The sequence below is a fragment of the Oculina patagonica genome, chromosome 4, assembly GCF_052425735.1.
Source record: "Oculina patagonica isolate OP01 chromosome 4, crgOcupat, whole genome shotgun sequence".
Classification (NCBI taxonomy): domain Eukaryota; kingdom Metazoa; phylum Cnidaria; class Anthozoa; order Scleractinia; family Oculinidae; genus Oculina; species Oculina patagonica.
In genome coordinates, this window is record NC_135761.1 from 40,735,215 (window position 1) to 40,743,234 (window position 8,020).

Sequence of the window (8,020 nt, forward strand, 5' to 3'; positions counted from 1 at the left end):
GGGGGCCGCGGGGAGGGAGGGGGGGCGGGGAAGGGGGCGTGGAAGGGCGGGGGCGAGGGGGAGCCGGACGGGGCGGGCCCACGACGCGCGGGCGGGCGGGGGGGCCGGGGGCGGGAGGGGGAGGGCGCACGCGACCCCGCGACCAACGCGACAAAACCCGCGACCCGCGACCCGCGACATTAGGGTAACTCAGATTTTTTTGGTCCGTACCTTCCACTATTTTTCAGGCTTGTTCTCGATTGTTTGAACCCTCACAAAGAAAAATGTTCGCCCAAATAACAAGCTGGAAGCAGTTTCTTCACTCTTTCAAGGCCGCTGAAATGAATACAAAAATCTGCAGACGAATAACCACGAAATGGCGGAAAAGCAAATTGCAAGAAATATAGGGGCGAGGCCTTCTTGATCAGTTGTCTATACTGGAAAGAGAGCTGGGTATAAAACAAGTTCTTAAAAGTTTTAATCGCGCTGTCAAAAAAATTACCGCAACTCTGCTCATAAAAATCACCATTAATCTTGGTATTCGCCACAAAAACGTTACGCGACCGCAATGGTTTAATTGTCACGCGAGTAACATAATTCGTAGCCAGCGAGCAGGCAACAAGAGAAAATTATTTTTTGTTTGAATATTATTTAAATATAATTATCGACTCGTGACCGGACAACATGACCGGCAAGGCCGACATTTGAGACATTGTCCGTTGACCGGCCATCATTTCGAGCCCTGTCAGTGACACATAAATTTTACGCAAAGGTTTTTGCACATCAAAATGCCAAAATGCTTCAAACAAGGACAAACAAAGGTAACAGTTGAAGAGATATCCATTTATTGTGCAAAATAACTCGTCAATACTACTGTTGATGGTTAAACCGTGATTATTTTTTTGTCAATGTCGATATATCTGATATACTAAGCACAGACGTTTTTGAGCCACGAACGGCAACCGGAAGTGGAACGTTCACGTATTTGGCGCGTATTTCACGAAGGCTTTCTAACGCTTTTCTGGAGGAAAATCTTAACGAAACGCTTAAACATTCTCCTTCTGGTTGCCATCCGTGGCTCAAATACGTCTAAAGACGTCTGCCCAGCGTTCTTAAAGAAGATAAATTGCTTGTCTGAGGTTTTCCTGGCAACCGTGACGGATTGTAATTTTATTTTCTAAAGTTTTATTTTTTATTTCAGCCGTTTCCTATAGTCCCCTCCCCCTCAAGAATTCCGTTCTCTTCTTGCCGCTCCCCCTCAAGAATTCCGTTCTCTTCTTGCCGCTCCCCCTCAAGAATTCCGTTCTCTTCTAGCCGCTCCCCCTCAAGAATTCCTCATTTTCCCAACACTGGCCCCCTCAGAATTCCATTGCTCCTCAACCCCGGGGGTGCGCATATTTAATGCAATAGCCCAATATGTACCACTAACACAGAAATAGCTTGTGCCCATATTGAATCAGACATAGGGAATATCTATATTTACATACTTCCCAGCAGAATTTTTTTCCACTTACTTTTGTCAAAATAGTTTTCCGTTGCACTCTGGACAATGTTGGGTAGGCTTGATGGTGAGTCTTCCCACCCTTCATGTAGTGTATCGGGATTTGGTAACCGAATCAAGCCGCCATCTAACACGAGCTTTCCTTGTTTACTTTGATAAATGTCCTGTGCATACTCATCGGGTGATTTCGAATTATTGGGTTGTAATCCAAGGGAAACAGCCAAATAGCAATTCTGAACGAGTGAAGCTTTGGGCAGGTCACACACGGGAACATCTCTCGCGATAAGAAAACTTCTAAGGTCAGAAACTTTCCAGTTTTCAAAGAAACGTCCATCACCATCCGCCATTTTGGATCTCGACTGCCCCCAAATAAGCCCATAATGCATTGCGTTCACCCCATAGTGCAATGCGCTCGTTCTATCCGCGAAATGGACTATTCCATTCATCTTCTGGCATGTGCATTTAGGTTAAAGTTTTGGCGCCAAAATTCTCTTCCAAAACTCTTGCCGTTCTCAACCTGCGAATGTTTGTAATAAAAGACTTTATTTTTTAACAATAGACTCTGAAATACCAGCGTTTCCTCACATAATTTATACCGATTTATTTTTTATCTTGTTTCTTATCATACAGAACAGAAAATAGATGGCAAGGCGTTAAAACTTCTCGCCAGAGAGGGTTCGAGAGCTCAGTATGAAGCATGTGGATTAGCGACAGTTGGGGACCAACTACTTCTGAAAGACGTAGTTTGTTCAGTGGACGAAGTTCCAGTGGCTGCGTACAGGCGCAACAAGAAACCTACTGTACTAGAAGTAAAATCATTGTCACCATTGGACCAACGAGTCTACAAAGCAAAGTAAGGCCTAATAGATTCAGGTTAATTGCTGATTTTTTAATTAGTACATATCATGCACACTGTCGTAAAAATAACTCACACTAATTTTACCATTCCCTATAACTCCAAACACTCATCAATCCCTGTTTTGAATGTTCGATCAGTCGACCGTTCTTTAATCGCAATAGGTTTCGTGTGACATAAAGGATTGACTGCTTTGCAGCTCTTGAATAAAAATGAATCCAATGTTACCTTCCTGTCCAAATGATTGAAGATTTCTTGTTCTTTAGTAGTTGTAGAAAGTACAATTTTAAATGGACTTCTTCGTTCTTTACCAATTCATCTACCAGGAGAAAAGCTGTGTCAGAAGCAGCGATTGCAAACTGGCCTGGAAATGAAATCGTAACTTCAAGAAAGATCCGGCCGCTGAAGAAGAACTCGAAAATTTGGTGGCCGAGATTGTTCCTAAATGTTCCTATGAGCCTGCAGGCTTTGACAAAGCAAGCATAAGGCAACATATCCTTGATGTCATAAATGAACGGAGGAGGAGACATCGAAATGGCCATGACTACACTCAGGTGATTGTTGATTCTCTGTTATATTATTTTGTCATCACTGGTATGTCATTGAGTTCAAGTTATACTTGTACAATGTGTGTAGTTTAACCTCTCTTCAACTATATATAATCTGGATTTATTCTTTTTCTAGATGGACAAAAGAAGACTAAAGAGAAAACGAAGTACAGAAAAAAATAGCACTACTACTGGCAGTGATTCCTCAGATGCAGTGATCCGAGACGATCAGTTTGAGGAAAATCCAGCAGAACTTGTTCAATCAGGAGATGGTGAATAAGATGTAGATGAAAGTGGAAATGCCAGTACTAGTGGAGATGCTAGTGCAGAATCGGATGTGGAAAAATCAACTGAGAAAAACATAAAGGTATAAAGATTTCAATTTTTGTACATTCACTTCTAAACTGTGTTTTCAGCTTGTATGGGTAATGGTAACACAAACTTCGAGATCTTTGATCTGATTGTAGCACAAGCCGTGATGAGGTAGAGTACAAGGTCTGAATGTTCATGGAGTGCTTATGCTTTCAACTATCATATTCTTAGTATCCGAATATTCAAAATAGACTGTCTGCATGAAAGCTTCAACAAGAAATATTGCATGCTAATTAATATCCTTGTTAGACACAAATAATATTAGGATATCTGGAGCATTAAATGCAACAGTGTTATTGCTGTGCTTTGGTTAATTTTTTTTTCATAATCAACAGAAACAAATACCCATGGCTGTGGCAAAAGTAATTGTTCAAGTGGCGTTTAACGCCATAGCATTCAAATATGTAGCAAGGAAGCAACTCATCTCTTGTGTCAAAAAATATGGTTTAATACCATCAAAGGAGTGCCAAACCATGGAAAAAGAGAAGGCCGCCCAAATTGTAGCAACATATCTCCTCGAAAATGGAATTGTCCAAAGTTCAAAGGAATTAAAGGATGTTCAGCGGGGGGATATAGTCAAGAAAAAAGCTTTTTAGGTTTGACCGTTTTACCCAGGGGGGGTGGGGTACTCTGGGATCCAAGTGACGGGGATGTGCAAAGGATTTTTTTGGGGGTCAGAATTTTCGATTCCGGGATTTGTTTGGGTAGGAGAAGTTGGCAGGTATTTTTTTGGGTGACTTGATTTAAATAAGGGATTTTTGGGGTATTATAATCAAACTAAAGTGCCTCGGCGCAGCCTTTGGCAATTTAGGGGTAATTTGACTAGGGTTTTTTTTGGGTGTTTTTTTTTTGGTCCAGGGATTTTTTTTGGTAATGAGTTTGGGTCCTGAGTTTTGCCTCCATTCGATCATCCCCGTCACTTTGATCCCTGAGTACCCCCCCCCCCCCCAGGCCCTTTTATATTTAACACTTTGTTTTAAAAGAAGTATGGGTTGAAAAAAAGAGTCCAGATTGTTGCAATATATCTACAGGTTTGAAATTGAAATTGTCCACCTTAATGTTTCAAAGGTTTAAAAGTACGTTCAACAAGGTTTTTTAGGTTTTACTTGACAAAAGTATAAACCATTTTGTGTTGTCAATGACTGCATGCAGGTTAAATGTGAAACACTTTGTTAAGAAAATTATATACACTGAAGATTTTTTCTATTTTTTTTAATTAAATAGAACTGTTGATCATTCATCTTAGCTTCTGTGCTTCAATCAGTCAGTGATGCTACTATATCTGAAAAAAGAAAACAATATGAAATAGTTGAGCAATAAAAGTAATGAAATAGTTGTGTAAAATCATCCTGTCTTACCTTGATGAAGGCAAATTACTAGCAGCAGTAAACCACAATAGAATGTTGATGGTAAAAATGTGTTTCTCCTGACCAAAAAGTCCCAATGCTGTGTTATCTTGACATTCAACAATGGTAAATGTTAATAAAACCATCATGGAAAGTTACAAAACATGAATGTGTATAATTGATAAACCCATCCTGTGTTACCTTGATATTCCAAAATGGTAAATGATTATAAACCATGATGGAAAATAAGATAACATGAATGTCACTATTTCTTCATAAACCCATCTTGTGTTACCTTGATATTCCAAAATGGTAAATGATTATAAACCACGATGGAAAATAAGATAACATGAATGTATTTCTTCATAAACCCATCTTGTGTTACCTTGATTTTCCAAAATGGTAAATGTTTATAAAACATGATGGAAAATAAGATAACATGAATGTATTTCTTCATAAACCCATCCTGTGTTACCTTGATTTTCCAAAATGGTAAATGTTTATAAAACATGATGGAAAATAAGATAACATGAATGTATTTCTTCATAAACCCATCCTGTGTTACCTTGATTTTCCAAAATGGTAAATGTTTATAAACCATGATGGAAAATAAGATAACATGAATGTATTTCTTCATAAACCCATCCTGTGTTACCTTGATATTCCAAAATGGTAAATGTTTATAAACCATGATGGAAAATAAGATAACATGAATGTATTTCTTCATAAACCCATCATGTGTTACCTTGATGTTCCAAAATGGTAAATCTCGTTTAACCATGATGGGAAATTTAATTTACATTGATGTGATTTTGATAAATCCCATCATAGTAAATACCTAAAATCCATTACTGTTTATTCATTTAAAAACATTCATGGGAAGAATTCGGAATATCCATGAATGGTTTTAAAAATGGGATTTACCCAATTTGCCATTCAAAAAACCATAAATGTTTTTTTGTAAAATTTTCCTGTGAAAGCTTGCTGTACAACTGTATACCGTTTTCAACCCTCTCTACGATCTCTAAAGAAAATTTGGATAAAATCATATTACCAAGTATTTCAGTCTAAAACTCCTACTAGTCCATGAGCCAATTCGTAAAAAGTGGCTGGAAAAGCAATTTCGTAGCACCCCAACCGAACAAAGTTTCCTTGGTACCAAATTAAAGCTAAGGGCCTAGTGTTTTATATTCAACTTGTTTCCAGCCGCGAAAATGGAGCTTAACGGAAAAAACGAGAGGTTTTTGTCAGGGTGTGGGTGGGGATAACTTTAGAACATTCAGGTCGGTATATTATAACAAGGCCCATATCTCCCACCTCATTGCACCAAACTTTACTAAACTTGGAGGGATTAAACAATCGATCATACTCTTTAACATAAGATGCTTTGTAATTAATTAACTGTCACCATAGAGACGGTTGCTAAGGCCTATATAATAAAACGATGACACTTCAAATCCTGAGTTTCAGAATGGAAGTTAAATGGTCACACTTTTAATAAAAGTTGTTATAGCGCAATGAAAGCTATAATTGGAAGAAATGTACAAACTTAACTTCTCCCCGAGTTAAAAATCCCTCAGTTAGCAAATATTTCCTTGCATTTTGAGACATTTAGTACCTTAGCAACCATTTGTTTACATGTAGACTTTTGAACAGCTGGGACGTAAAAGTAGTACGATGAGCTGAAATATAGCAGTATTTCAAAAATTATTGCTGTTTAGGTGATCAGTGGTCATAATAAAAATTATAAATATGGTTGTATCTTACCTTTAAAATGTTAAACTTTAATTTCCGGCAACGTTTCTGTTGCCTTCCTCAGAATGAAATTACTATAAAAGAATAAATTTAAAAGTTTAAAACTTCTGACGGTCCCTAAGGGATACAATTAGTGGCAAATACGCTTTAGGGAAAGGCTGGCGTTCATTAACAGCTTCGGTGTTTACAGTGGAACGCAAAGACTTTAAAAATAAGCTTTTGTTTCGGCTGCAAACGCCTCGTTCCAGTATTTCTACAAAGTTTGGATGAATGTCATGTCCAGTGGTCTCCGAGTGCTGTTTTATGGCAGACTTGATTTTTAACTTGATTTTTAACCTTGTAATTAGTTTTATTTGAGGACCTCTCTGAAAACGACGTCATGTGAGGGGAGCCTCCTCTTGAAAGTTAATTTTATTCTTTTTAGACTCATTATTGCCTCGAGTGCCAGGGTAGTGCTAGAGTTCCAGGATATTTGACTTTCACCAATGTATACAAAAGGACACGATTTGCATTCCACTTTATATACGATGCCAGTAACTTGGTTGTCATGTGGCTGTTCCTTGGGTTTTCTGAGAACATCACCAAAATCAGCCAATTCGCTGATTTTGTAACCAATCGCACACATTTTTCATGGGTGACTGTCGAGTAAAGTAAAACGTTAATTGTATATTATAAACATAGAATTACGATTGCAAAAGTTCCCAATGTTTTTTTTACATTATTCTGTATCTGTATACTAATAATCAATACTATTATTATGTAATTATCTAATGAGATTATTGCTGATTATATTTGAATAAGATAACACAATTTTTGCAGCATCAATAGTACATGCCATTTGCACAATGTTCGAGTATCATTTTCTTGACTGTGTGTTTCATTTCGAGGGTTTCGAGTGCCTTTGCTGTTGTTTATAAGCTTTGAATATTTTGTATGTACAATGTAGCGACTTGAACCATATTGCCTGCTACACAGTGGCTCTACTGTTGTACACAATAATGACTGAACTAAATATTCCTCAAAGTAAACGTGCTCGATCAGTCAATGGTAGTAAACCAAACTCCGTGAGGTAAATGCCTTTGCCACGTTAGAAATGTTAATGGCAATCTGTGTATCTTTAACAATAAGACATATAGAAGTCATTTTAAACCTGTGCAAATCAGGAAAGATGGAGTGTTAAGAGTAATGGAAGGATGTTAGAGCGAAGGTCCTAAGGGAGGATATCACAAGAGGTGCTATTGGCCATGCACAAATAAAGACCACGCGAGAAGAGCTGATAGAAAAAAGTGAAACTCTCCTCTTAACCAGCAGCACACGAGTAAGTGACCAATGAGCCCGTGCAAAAGCGCGTCTGTCAATCTAGTATCTTGGTAACAAATCCTGACAAATGCCACCTTCGACACCCTCACCAAACTGAAGCTGTAAACGTTTCAAATGCAGTGAAATCCAAAGCCGCGGAGACAGGAGGCAGGGATGTAATTCTCAAGGCAGACAGAAAACTCATCGCCAGACTTCTTGTTATTGGTCAGACTCCAGATGAGAATCGCAAGGTATATCAGAGACTTGTTTGCACACCAACTAGGCGCGCTACCTTGGTCTTTAGCAGCACTTAATGGATCACTGCTGGCAAAGACAAACAAAGCCGTTTTGCCTAAGCTGCTGG

General features: G+C 38.5%; 1 pseudogene across 1 annotated transcript; it reads left to right on the plus strand.

Moving 5' to 3' along the window:
* Window positions 1-1,886: 1,886 nt before the first annotated feature.
* Window positions 1,887-3,728, plus strand: LOC144648455 (uncharacterized; annotated as a pseudogene). The gene is made up of 5 exons (XR_013569697.1): window positions 1,887-1,932; window positions 2,111-2,333; window positions 2,663-2,890; window positions 3,021-3,251; window positions 3,592-3,728. The product of XR_013569697.1 is annotated as an uncharacterized LOC144648455 (transcript).
* The last annotated feature ends 4,292 nt before the right edge of the window (window positions 3,729-8,020 follow it).